This window comes from Mytilus edulis, chromosome 9 (genome assembly GCF_963676685.1).
Source record: "Mytilus edulis chromosome 9, xbMytEdul2.2, whole genome shotgun sequence".
Taxonomy (NCBI): Eukaryota; Metazoa; Mollusca; class Bivalvia; order Mytilida; family Mytilidae; genus Mytilus; species Mytilus edulis.
The window spans coordinates 84,939,486-84,955,005 of record NC_092352.1 but is presented as its reverse complement, the minus strand read 5'-3'; positions in this window follow the sequence as shown (position 1 = coordinate 84,955,005).

Below are 15,520 nucleotides of genomic sequence, written 5' to 3'. Positions count from 1 at the left end.
TTATACCGGTTGGTCAAGTGGGCAATCAAAATCAACGACATCACCGATAATGGTTCTTACTGGGACGTAAAAACATAAGCATTATGACGTGGGAATTATACGGGAAAGTGCACAAATTCCAAATTATATACACCAAACTCGACAAATCTGATGTCGATCGAATTGTCCAGTATGTTAATTAAAACCTGTTCTGAGAACTTGTTGTTGGAAAAAAATATCTTTATTTTCAGCGTAGATTTTTGTGACTCACAACAAGAAATTGTTTCTACGATTTTCAACCCATTTTGTGATGATTGTATGATGGAGAAGTTACGAATGATTTTTTTATTGAACTAAAGTTTTTATACATGTTATAGTTATCCATAATAACATTGATTGATTGGAAGATGTTAAATAAGATTTTATAGGATCAAATGAATTTGTATTTGAATGATATCGCCGGTTGTGTTTTTTTTTTGTGTCTTATAGACAAATGTTGCATTTTTTATATTTTAGATTTACTGACCGCTATTTCCACTTCTTACTACTATATAATTGTTTTTTATTTCATAATTTGACACAGTTTATGATTATTGTAAGTTATCACTTAAGTTCTCATTGTTTCGATTTATTAAAATAATTGTACGATGAAAGATATAAACTCCATACGCAAACTATAAAATCGACATTACAAATTTTGATGCACTAATCTGTATCCAAAACTGCAAAAGGAAATTATAAACATACCAATTGTATCATATTCTTTAAGAAATAATACATATAATATGAATAACAATATCATGGTGTTTTTAACATTCAAAATAATCAGTTGAATATATAACATTTTTAAATTTTCTATTTACTTTTTCTTTATAACGATTTTTAGGGAAGTATTTCGCGGTCATATCACGTAACACGACACCTACGTTGTTCGGGTACAAAAGTTATAAACTCTATTTTACCACTTCCTATCTTCACCTTTTGACATAGTTTTGTGATATTATTAAACAAAAATTAAAATTTGACAAATAACATCAATTATTTAGCATTCAAAAAGGTAGCTACGAGAATATTTATTTAAGTATACGGAGAGTGGGGAGTCAGACGACCACCAACACACAATTTCATACTATATCTTCAAAAAATTCATCTGAACAATATATTCAACTCAAGCATTTCTAACATAAATGAATTTATATTCAATCTCAAACAATTGTCACGACCTTTACATTTTCTAAAGTACATCCTTTGTAATGCTGTTTAATTAGGGTAATGAGAAATCATTCTCCTTATTAATAAATTAATAATACAATATTGTATCTGTGATGAGTTTCTAATACAAAGAGATTCGAAAGACACCAGAGAAACAGTCAAACTCATAGATGGAAAATAAGCTGACTACTCCATGGCTAAAAAAGAAAAAGACAAACAGACAAATAATAGTTTATATCTCACGTTATCAGTAGCACGACAAAACTTCTGTATTGCAGGGAGAAGTAAAAAAGCAAAAATACTGAACTCGCAGGAAAATTCAAAACGGAAAGTTTATTTTGTAAATGGCAAAATAAACAGCTCAAACACATCAAACAAATGGAATAACTATCATATTCTTGACTTCATACATGGATTTCTTGTAAACAATGGTGGATTAAAACTGTTTAATATCAATCTAAACCTCTCACTTGTATTCAGGAGTACCTTTTTTTAAACTTGAGTTCACGACTGTTTTTCCTCGAATAAATGTTACTTCATCGTTTTTCTTTCATTTGATCTTATAAAAGTTTTGCTACTGGACGTTTAACAAACATCAATCCATGAGATTTTTTTATTATGAAATAGCATGTCGGCCATTTTACGTTTTATTACTTCTTTTTTTATCTTCATTATAATATAAACAACTTTAAATGACTTTAAACTATCTCCTATAAACATTAACATTAGTAACACGAATAAGTGTAGGCTTGTATACATAGTGTTTGTATAAGAAAAACGTGATTTATCAATGGATTAAAATCAAGTAACATACTATGCAACTGGCTTTAAATCTATTGTTTAAAAATAAGTAAGGTTAACATTTGTTTTTATGATAGAATGTATTTATTTTTTATTATTGTAATTACTGGAATACTTTCTAAATCTTTAACCAGATGGATCACCTATGAGTTTAAAACACGCAGCCCTTACTTATATACTAAGAAGTTTCAAGTTAATGTTATCAGATTATAACATACTACTTAATTCAAAGCTGAACAAAAAAGTAAGTCCATTAAAACTAACAGCATTTAACATAGGAATTTATCAGCAAGCGGCACGAATGGAACAACTGTCATATTCCTGACTTGATATGGGCATATTCAGAAGAACATGGTGGGTAAAACCTGGTTTTAAAGCTAGATGAACCTCCCTTCTTATGGAAAATTGTTAGTAGATGATATATAAAAAAAAACTTGAATAAAACCTTTATCCTTATTAGAGTTGGTAATCACGACATAAGAACTAAAAAGCTAATTAAAGCATACACGTTCATGTTCATGTCATATTAACACGTGTACTAAGTTGAAAGTATTTGTTAAAATGACTAACTTTTATCAAAACTTTAGTGTGCTTAAGTTAAGATTAAGTCTCCAGATTAGTGAATCATAATCTTAGTTGTACCCAAATATGACATTCATTTTTAATTTTATGTTTCATAATGAAAATATGTTCTTTGCTCCAAATGGATCGATTCACAACTTAAAGTTGCAGCTACTTACATAAAAAGATATGGAACTGGAAGAAACAATAGATTGATGCTAAAAAAAAATTAAAAAAAAAATGCTTGATAAGTTAAATTGTTTATTTGGAGGCAAGGCATACATATTTCTTAAAATACAATTTCAGCGATGAATGATTGCATATTTGTTACCTTTAAATTGACAGCATCAGGAAGAACATAATTCGCTTAACACAATATTAATGTACACCTTTAAAATGAGTACTTATTATCATATACACATGATCTCGGCCTTCTATGAAATTCTTCCTAACAGAAAATAGATAGATTATTTAAACATGGAACATAGAGTTGTTTTTTTTTAATTTTCAATACCGAATGAAAACAATGAAAAAACTCGTATATTTTTACCATACTTTTGATTTGTCTAGAAAAGAGTAAACAGTGACGCTCGAATAAAAAAATGTTGAAAGCCGAAAAAAGAAAGGACTTAAAGAGCATACAAAAATTTATCGGTAAAACTTTATACATTCATATTTCCGGAGCAATGTTTTTTTTTATTACTTTCACCAAGAAATCTCGAAATTAAATGTTTGAAAGTCAGAAATGTAAAAGAACCAAAAACAATTTGACAAGCTATATGACAATATAGCAGTTGTTATATTTGCTAATAATTTTGACGTCTTCGGGTGCATATTATCGTACTAACTTTGTCAACAAATGAAAGAACCCGTTCTACGAATGGCAATGTAAAAGCAGATAGTTCAAAAAATGTAATGAAACATTTGAAACGATAGAATATCAAAATTTGCAAAAATAAATGTATTAGTATCATTGTTGTTGTGTATCCATAAAATTGGGCTGTATAAAAAAGCTTATAAAAGTGCTCAGCAGCAAGGAAAGTGTCGTATAACCAGAGTCCAAAATTAACAAAGGACAGGAATAAAAATGTTCCTGATATTGACATTGCATTTTGACGATCATCTATTATTTTATAATCTTTTATCTGCAGGATTAAAACAGTTTGTACATAGGTTGTTATGAACTGTAAAACATTATTTACTGCAAACTTACTTTTCCCGCTACGCTTACTGATGCAGCAAAATTTAGTGCACAGTATATTTCAGCTCCGAAAGCACTAAATAAAACCTAGTAATGACTTGATTTAAGAGGTGTTTTAGTATTTTTGAGTAATAAGTACCTTTCACTGCAAGAAGGTGAAAACATTTAATTAAAACTATATACATTGCTAATTTGACGATTGCAAATGCGCATGCCTGAAAAAGATAGAGATTGTTACCGATCTTTCTATTTTCAAAAAGCAATATTTTGAACAAAAAATAAGGAAAAATAAAAACCACAGAAGATAAAAAGACACACAATATGTTATAGCGTGTGTTATGCATGTTATGAGTGGATGTTGTAATATCATAGCTTTTGATACCATGGCTTTCGGAGAAAATTTCTTTGAGTACAAGTATGCATTGAAGAGCATTTTCAATTTCAGTCGGTTCAAGGTACAATTTTGTAGAATAATAGACCAATAATGCAGCTGTTTGATTTGAACAATCCAGTTTGTCATTTTGCAGTAAAACCTCTTCAAAGTGGTAGTTAACAGAATTATAGCAAACAATTGCTACATTTGATGCTATTACTGTTGTAGCAGCATAATGAGTGAGACAAGATCGGTACAAATTTTTCCCTGAAGACATACAAACAAAAAACACTTGAAATATTAGAAAAACAATGTAAAAACATTCGTAAATTATAGGTATCGTTAAACTATTTTCATTTTCTGGTTGAACTTTACATGTTAAATGTATGCTTACTTTCATTGCTAGATATGCAATGTTACATGGTGTAAAAATTTAAAAAAAAACCGACATTTGTAAGATCACCGTCACTCTAGCCATTTATTGTGGTTACAGTATTTCGTTTTCTACAACATGCTAGCCGAAACAACCTGACAAGTCCCTTTACGTGTTCTTTCCAAATTATTCTATTCTCCTCAGCGGCGAATCAGCTCATTTCAAAAAATTTGGTTGAGAACGTTGCAATTACTATTTATTTTATATAGATCTACACTCTGAATCTTTCATTTTTTTTCAATCTTTTACACCATATTTTTTGACTCCATACTACTCGGAGAATTGGCCAATTGTAAATTAGATTAAAACAAATTAAGATTGTAAAGTCTTTGGTTGGAGCTGAACGATATTAAAATATATTTCAAATGCAAGGCAAGCAGCTACTTTTGTCAATTTTTAATGATGGAATTTCAATTAAACATTTTTTTTCACTCAATGTCACATGCTGATAGACAATCGCACTTCAGCGTAATCACCATCGCACTTCAGCGTGATCATCGCGGTTCGGAGTACCATCGCACCTCGGAGTCCTACATATATATATATATATCAGATATGATCTAAAAGAAAGAGACATGAAGTTACCTATATAAAACAACACTTTCACTGATATATGTTGTCGGTCAACTTTTCCATATTTGATTTCAATCTGTGAAGCTTAAAAATTGCGAAAGTTTAATATTAATCATTGAAATTTCAAAGGTCCAAAACAATTTTTTTTTTCAAGAGGAACAGATCTGAACCTATCAAACTAATGTTAAGAAAAAGGGAGAGAAAGGAACAGACGTATATGAACACAAACCATTCAAAAATAAAGCATAAAAAAATGCAAACTCCAATAAAAATAAATAAGTTATGCAATATTCTCATAAAATATCTGATATTGTTCAATGGTGTGTTTTGTGTTAACATCTACAGATAAAACAACATTCTTCATGATATTCCTTTTACGTTGTCCTTTTGTTATCTTTATTTGTTTTGTAGCATGTGATACCTAAAAATTAACTAGATTCGGTAAAGTATGATGCTGTCATAAAAACGATGAAAACAAAATACACGCATTATAAGATATATTTAGAAATAGATGATCAGCTGTTAAGGTACTTATAATTCATTGGCTTTCAAATATATGGCTTGAGAGTTCATACTGAAGTTAAATCAAGGGAAGCCCTTCGGATGCATGCAATTTATAACGTAATATTTCTTTTTTTTATAAACATGTGAAAAGAAGGAAAATAATTAAAAAGTGTTTTATTTTTTTGTTGTATTGCTGTCTTATTGACGTTTACCCATATCCCCTTATACAGAGAATGCTCACAACAGTATTATCCGTATATGGTCTTTCAGGGTTGGTTTTGATAAGCGTCAAGGTTTTTTTTCAATCGAATGAAAACCACTTCTATATATAGATTAACTTATTCAATTTATACGTATACCCTAGATTCATTCTAAGTCTAAGTAAATCGGAAGACATTTACAGTTTAGTAAGATTAGCCTAACGTTGTTTTTTTAATTTTTTTGCCGATATTCTTAGCTAAATATGACTATGATATGAATTACCCATACAATGATTAAATAGATAATTCATAACATTTATATCATCATTTTATTCAACCGATGTTTCATACTTAACATTCCGTATAAAAGTCATGCTTTTGATATTTACACTTAACCTGTAAATGTAGGATGTCAACTTTGATTACAGCTTGAGGTGTTTAGTGAGATTTTCAGAGTTTACCTATGCAGCTCCTTGCTGTAGAGAAGTACTGTTCAAGATGAATATTGTAGCATTCACGATGAGATCCAAAGATGTACTTTAAAAGATCCCGTCAGTATGATATTGTTCTATTATATGTCATTATGATATATTTCTATTATGAATTACAATATACGTTGAACAACAAACGTCAAAATCATTCAATCGCGTACTGGTATTAACTATTTTTGGATTCTTATAAATTCTATATATAACTTTTGGACTAGTTTAAATCTCGGTCTATTTCTTAAATTTATTCTTACATACTTTTGATTTTTTAACCCTGTATGCTAACATTCCCATGAAAATTTTAAAATTGTTTGTACGCACATTGAACGACAAATTGATGTGACGTATAAAATTTTCTGACGTCAGACACTCAATAAATGTGTTCGTAGATAGTAGATGTTTTTGTGTTCTGTTAAATTGTTCCTTTTTAAATTGTTAAACGATGATGACTAATGTACCCATATTTTGACTATTATATTTATTGTGTCTGTTTATTTAACGCATCAATGTAAAAATATCGGAAATTGATGAGACTGTCATTAAAGTGAGAGGGTTAGCGCTATAGAACCAGGTTTAATCCACCATTTTCTACATTTGAAAATGCCTGTACGAAGTCAGGAATATGACAGTTTTTGTCCATTCGTTTTTGATGCGTTTTGTTATTTGATTTTGCCATGTGATTATGGACTTTCCCAATTGATCTTTCTCTAAGTTCAGTATTTTTGTGATTTTACTTTTTAGATATGTTGAGGCAACGAACGATAAAAAAAGAGTATTTCTATATTTTCTTGTCAGTTTCAATTAGTTAATGTGATATGGGCTTGACAAAGCGGCATAACTCAACTTTATACGTTTTACTACTTTGGTTATTATTGTCAAGGTAACAAATACAAAATCAAAATGAAACAAAAATGAATAGGTGGATGCCGTTGTGATATTGAAACCTGTGTTAAGGAACAGAATAAAACCCCTTTAACATATGTGTACATGTAATGCTTAAATCGATGGATACCTCGTATTCTCTTTTTTTATTATTGTTGTTTTTTAATTTTGATGCAGAATGATACTTGTAAACACTATTTATTTTAAACATATTTTTATTTATTTAGCGAAAATGTCTAATAGTACTAAATTTTGAAAGAATATGCTCAAGCTTAATGGCATTCAAACTCAAAGAAGGATTACGAAAACAAAGAAAAACTGGTTGGAAGCCGTCGCATATGGGTCCGGGAATGAAGAAGATTTCCTAGGAAATTTAAGATTTTAACGGATCGGTTCCTCACTTAAATTACAATATATGATACCTTAGTATATATTCCATTGTTTTAGTGATTACGATTTTAACATCATGTTTAGTGCTGTATTTTTTTGACACTTTTACCTGTTTTTTCTATTTGTTTTGTTCACGTATCATTGTCAATGTAATGGATTTTGATGCGACTGTCATACTAGTAAGAGATTTAGCTAGAAATCAAACCAGGTTCAATCCCCTTTTTTCTTCATAAAAATATGCTTGTACCAAGTCAGGAATATGACAGCTGTTAACTAGTCGTTTGATGTGTTTTAGCTTGCCTTTTTTTGCCATTAGATTAGGAACTTTCCGTTTTAGATTATCATCTGAGTTCAGTACTATTTTTATTTTAGTTTTTAGTTCTTGTTGAGGCAACCTAATTCGAAAGTTATACTTCTTTTTTTCTTCAGGTACAGACACACAGAGGACCGAAAAGTTCTAGAAGTTTTGCCAAATACAGCTACGGTAATCTAATCCTGAGGTAGAAAAGCCTTAGTATTTCAAAAATTTCGAAGTACACCCATTGGTCACTATACATGACCCTATTATATATTTATACGATCCGTACCCGTCAGTACAATAGTTCCCACTGTACCTTAACTGAAAGTGGGAAAATACAAGAACACTCAGGACAAAAAATTACATAAATGAATTATATAATAGTACATTCATTTCGACATATTAACAACAGAATAACAACGAATAACAAAAATGATTTAGGACAGTACACAGAAATAGCATTATAGAATTACGATGATATAATTGGAGATTAGGTTTGTAATTATATTGTTTGTTGTGTTTTATAACAATTACAAGACTATTAATATAAAATTGTGTTAGTAATTGTATAATTAATTGTATTATCTAACTATGGTGGTTATCTTCTTAATCAAAATGCAAAACAAATACATCATGTACATATAGTTGCTTTAAACTAAAATCAATATAAATGAACTGGGTGAAAAAATATCTGTACTTTTACATACCAATAGAAAATAAAAAAAATAGAATTACAACTACAAACGATTAAACATTAAACAATATCCGATCGAATTACAAAAAAAACCTATCATCAACTAAATACATAATTGTTGAATAAAAAATCCGAGACACATCTTATCGCAATGTGAATTCATACTCAACAAAACTGTCTTATTCGGGAACAGGTCATGTTCGGAACTTAAGGAACACGACGTAAATGTTATCCATAATCTTAGACGAGGTTAAATGTCCTGTGTTATTATAGACAAAGACAAACCGTATGGATCGACCAATTTGTGATGATGTCCATACATTTTACGGAATGTCATTTTTGATCTTTCCTCTTCATAATTTAGATGGTGCAGTTTCTGCGTAAGGAGCACACTCTTGTATATAAAGTAAGTATAGTGTACACAAACATAATATATCAACACAGATATGTACACAAACCGATGGGACTGACGGTAAGTACCACGAGAAATGAATTTCCTTACATCGTTAGATAAAATAATGAAAATCATAATAAAAATATTTACATAGACAAGAAAGTTGTCTATAAAATTGTATGATTAAAGGTTAAAGCGATAATAACAGGTATAAACACAAGTTTAATAAGTAAAAGCGTACTTGATCATGATGATAACCACATTTTGAAAGCGCAAATCTGCGTCAGTGAATAACCGATATAAACAAATCACAGTTAATATATGAAAGATATACTTTAAAGCAACATGGCTAATACATAGTAACTAGTTACAACTGGTTGAGTTGATAGATATAATACATTTATAACATGTATAACATTGAAGAACTAATATCATGATATGTAATGAAAACAAAAATCGGAGAATCATAATTGTTTGTCATTTTACATATATCTGCACCATAAGTAACTCCTCTACGACTTGTTGAAATTTAATAGTACTATAATGTTTACTCTTTCAATTGTGAACTTTTGAAATTAGCAAAATGTTATGAAAATGCCATTGTTATATAAAAAGACGATGTACTTTGAAAGACTTTGGGAATCAAAATTATATCTTTGTTGATGTTGATAGCTAGAAAATTCAATAAAATTACTGTCATAGCTTTGACATTGTTCATAGATGTTAAATGTTATATGAACGCTTTGGTGTCAAATTAATAATTTTCGAATTGAATTTTCTTTGGAGGTCAGTTTTCTGGTTATTTTACTTTTTATTAATCAACTTCGTTGCATTCAGCACGTATTATATATTTTGCATACACAGGAAAATTCCATTCACATCAATTTCACGTGAATTTGAATTATTGTGAATATCACGTGAAATTCATATGAATTTCACCTCAAACGAGCTTATACGTGAAACTCACATGAAATCAGTTTTTGTTAGTTTCACGTGAATCTCATGTGAAACTCATGTGAATTTCACATGAAAAACACGTTTATTGTTTTCATGTGAAATTCACATGAGTTTTTAAAATACAGTAATTCAAATAACATCTAAATTTTCAAATTTAATTTAAATCATGAAAAACATAATTTTTTTGTTGTAAATTTCACGTGAAATTCATGTCAAAATTTTCACATAAGATTCATGTGAAATTCACATGAACATTTTCACGTGAGTTTCATGTATAAGCTCGATTTAGGTGAATCTCACGGGAAATTGTTCATGTGAAGTTCATGTGAGATTCATGTGGAATTCATGTGAGCAAATTTTGCTTGTGTAGACTTACAAAAGAAATGCAATTTCTTATTTGAATTATAAAAGCATTTCAACATACTTCCTTTGCTCATTTACAATGTTACGTATTATATTTGTTAACATTTTCCAGATCACTACGCACATGGTCAAACTATCAACCTTTTGTAGCTTGGTCTTAAATGCTGACATATATATTATGTTTACCCAGTTCCAAATGAGCTTTACGCAAAGCACGAGATAGCAATTTTGCTGTTTTGTTGTTGATAAATGATGATATTTGCGAAATTAAGCTCATTTCTGTTATCATAATTAGATATAAGAACATATGAAGTGAGTGCAAACGAGACAAATCTTCATCCAAGTCACAACGGAGCAAAAAACATAACTTTAATCAAACTTTTCCAACAGGAAAACCAACGGTCTAATTAATCTATATAAAAAAACACCGTGAAACAAGTATGAACCATATCAACAAACGACAATTACTCAACTTATCACTTAGTTATGAACACTTAGGACAGGTGCAAACACTTCCAGATGGTTTAAACGTTTATTAGGTACCAACATTCTCCCTTAACTGAAACAAAAGTGTAACATCACAACATAGTGTATGTATTCTTGTAAGTTTTAAGTGGTATGTTAGTGATCTATTTTTCCTATGGAAATTGCAAGTTTGAATTAACATTATCATTGTTTTTAAAATACCAGTACTGGTACAACACAATGTAGGATATAAGATACTACAGTTAACATTTTTGTGTGTGTAGATTGAATTTTAGGTTTTAAATAATCAGTAACTAATTTAAACAAAAGCCAATTAACATGCCGAATAATAGATAGGACCTGAATACTTTATACAAAATAAAGAAAAGAATCGATAATACACGAGTCATATGATTTACAGTACAAGTTAAAAATGTTTTTGATAACCAATTTGTGAAATCGCAAATTTATGTAAGTGGAAAACAGGTATATACAGATCCCGGTCAAAACATCAGCAACACATATGATGTAAAGAAACTATAAGAAAATTCAAAATACAGCTAAGAGGTAGAAATTCATTTGTATTTCGAAAAAATCGCAACGTTGTAAGGAGTTAAATTGAAACAAATGCCAACTTCAATGACTTGTCAATTAAAAGCACATTGTATAAAAGTGACTACTGCGAACATGCTAATCTCGGAGAGGAAATATCAGACGATAAGAGCTCTTATTTCTAGATGCACTATGTTTACGTCCAACAGAGCTTGCAGGAAATATGAACATACTTGAAGTTATTGATTTTGTATGGTGAAAATGAGTAATGTACATGTTATTCCTTACACATGTTGAATGCAAAATACTAGTTTTCAATATGTTTAAAAATTAATATGTCTTGTTCCCCCAGCATATCAAGTCCAAAACAATAATGTTAACTTAAATCCAATCTTTTACAATTATATAAACAAATAAGTACATGTATCTCTTCAGTTTTTAACGCCAGATTTACATTTATAGTATGTGTGGTAGAATTATAAATGTATATGAATATGCTTTGTCCATTACAATGTGTTGCCTTAATTTTCAATTCGATGGACCATGCTGCCAATCCTATTCAAACATATGTCTGTTTCACTGTGATAAAGTGATTATAAAAGTCAAACGATTTCGCAACCGTAATGTTATAAGATGGTTATATGCGAGGTTAATGTTATACAATCGTGTTGGTAATATTTCGGTTGAAGAAATATCCTGTATCAGTGTCAATAATGTTAACACTTCGACATTCTATGGGTGGTATAATTGATTATTTCTCCGTAATCGATTAAGAAATTTACAACAGATAACCTATAATAAATATAGATAGAAAATGTCCATATAATTTTAATAGAAATTGATAAATACATAAAGTTTTAGATAAAATATTCGCACACTTTCTTTTTTCCTCCATTCATACTTATATCTACCACCATTATCTATTGAAACATAATTTGTCTGCACTTCAAGTCATGCGTAATACTTTTTTTTGTAATTTATTTTTTTATTACAACAAAAACAAAAAATGGGCATGTGATTTTTTTAATAATTAAAAATTTGGGTACATGTATATAAATATTTTCATAAATACTAATATGGGTTTAAAAATATTAACAAATAGAAAACATACAAAAGTGAGTATGTTAATATAAACCAATTCAATGTTGGTCTATGAATAATGACAAAAGTTGATTTACAATTTGCTAAAATAGTCGCTAAAGGATTGAAACAAGTCTTACTGTGGACATATTCAAATTTGCATGCATAAAATTCAATGTTTATATGGTAAATAAACAAGTATTTTTAAAAATGTGGATTTGTACAGCGGATAACCGTGTGGACATTACGATGTATTGATATCGCCAAGCAAACGACAAGCAATTATGAACCACATCAACAAACGACAATCACTCAACATCAGTCATGACTTAGGACAGGTGCAAACAAATCCAGATGGTTTAAACGTTTATTAGGTACCAACATTCACCATTACCTGAAACAAAAGTGTAACATCACAACATAGTGTATGTATTCTTGCAAGTTTTAAGCGGTATGTTAATGGTTAATTTTGCTCATGGAAATTGCAAGTTTGAATTAATATTATCATTGTCATTTAAATACTAGTACTGGTACGACACTATGTAGGATATAAGATACTACAATTAACAATTTTGTGTGAGTAGATTGAATTTTGGGTTTTAAATGACCAGTGACTAATTCAGACAAAAGAAAATTAGCATGCCAAATAATAGATATGACCTGAATACTTTATACAAAACAAAAGAAAAGAAACAATTTCCCTGAAAATTAATATATACCGATATATGATTTTAACACAGAAACCACACCGCCATTTACATAGCAGTTTTTTTTTCTATTAAGGGACACACATTTTATTCACCATAGTAAGTCTAACAAAATATTGGTTTCTTAACATCTGTAGCTTATTAAAATGATATATATGATATTAAAGTATGTACAGGAAAAAGGAAGTTATTGAACTTTTAGATTACTGAATAATCTCTAAAGTATAGGTTGAAAGGTTATAGCGATAATACACGAGTCATGTGGTTTACAGTACTAGTTAAAATGTTTTTGATAACTAATTTGTGAAATTGTAAATACACGTAAGTAGATAACCGGTATATACAGATCCCGGTCACAATATAAGCAACAAATGAATATGATTTAAAGAAACTATAAGAAAATGCAAAATACAGCTAAGAGGTAGAAGTTCAAAAGTATTTTGAAAAGTGCAACGTTTGTTAGGAGTTAAATTTAAAAAATGCTAAATTCAATGACTTATCAATTTAAATCACATTGTATAAGAGCGTACTACTGCAAATATGATAACCTCGGGGAGGAAATATCAGACGATAAGAGCTCTTATTTCTAGATGCACTTTGTTTTACGTTCAATAGAGCTTGCAGGAACATACATGTACTAAGCTATTGATTTTGTATGGTGAAAATGAGTAATGTACATGTTATTCCTTACACATCTTAAATGCAAAATACCAGTTGTCAATATGTTTAAAATTAATATGTCTTGTTCCCCCAGCATATCAAGCCCCAAACAATAATGTTAACTTAAATCCAATCATTTTACAATTATATAGAAAAAAAAGTACATGTATCTCTTCAGTTTTTGACGCAAGATTAACATTTATAGTATGTGTGGACGTATTATAAATGTATATGAATATGCTTTGTTAATTGTAATGTGTTGTCTTAATTTTCAATTCGATTGCCCATGCTGCCAATCCTATGCAAACATATGTCTGTTTCACTGTGAAAAAGTGATTATAAAATACAAACGATTTCATAAACGTAATATGAAACATTGACCTCGCATATAACAGATGGTTATATGCAAGGTTAATGTTATAAACTCGTGTTGATTATATTTTGGCTGAAGATATATCCTGTATTAGTGTCAACAATGTTAACCCTTCGACACTCGATGGGTGGTATAATTGTTTATTTCTCCGTAATCGATTAGGAAGTTTACAACAGATAACCTATAATAAATATAGATAAAAAATGTCCATATGATTTTAGTAGAAATTGATAAATATATAAAGCTTTAGATAAAATATTCGCACACTTTCTTTGTTCCTCCCTTCATACTTGTATCTACCACCATTATCTATAGAAACATAATTTGTCTGCACTTCAAGTCATACGTAATACTTTTTTTGTGATTTATTTTTTTATTGCAACAAAAATAAAAAAATGGGCATGTATTTTTTTTAATAATTAAAAATTTGGGTACATGTATATAAATATTTTCATAAATACTAATATGGGTATAAAAATATTAGCAAATAAAAAAACATACAAAAGTGAGTATGTTTATATAAACCAATTTCAATGTTGGTCTATGAATAATGACAAAAGTTGATTTATAATTTGCTGAAATAGTCGCTAAATGATTGAAACAAGTCTTACTGTGGACATATTCAAATGTGCATGCATAATATTCAATGTTTATATGGTAAATAAACAAGGATTTTTTACAAAAATGTGGCTTTTTACAGCGGATAACCGTGTGAACATTACGATGTATTGATATCGCCAAGATTTCAATTACGTAATATTCGGTTTGTGATTTTAACCGATGTATAAACATGATAAGTACGCAGATATTAACGAGTGCAAAATAGCATTTCTTATCGTTTGTTACAAATACATTTCTTCAATGAATACTGATAAAAATATTTTTGTTTAGAACATAACTTAATAATATTAGAATGTTTGGTAGTTAGTAAAAAATCATTGATAATATCTATGCACAAATACCGAAAAATTGTGTCAAAGCATGCGGAAGAATATATCAAAGAACGTTTTGCGACACTCCTGGCAAGGATCGGTAACTCTGCATGGAAGATTGTGTTTTACCTAAAATATGAATGCCTACTCATATCCAATCTTATAGAAAAATCGATATTTTACAGAAGAGTGTTCACAATGCACTTGCACTGCACTATTATTAATAAAGTAGAATAGAATAATCTACAAATGTATGGAGGAAAATTATATAAACAAGAAACTGTTATATGAATATAATATATACCAACAAACCAGTGTATACTGATGTGTATCACTACAATATAATAGTTATCACAGAGAGGTACAATTTCCTGTAATTAATCATCCACGCACTAACTTGTGTAAGACATGTTAGATAAAAAAATCTCTGTATATTAACCTCATTTTC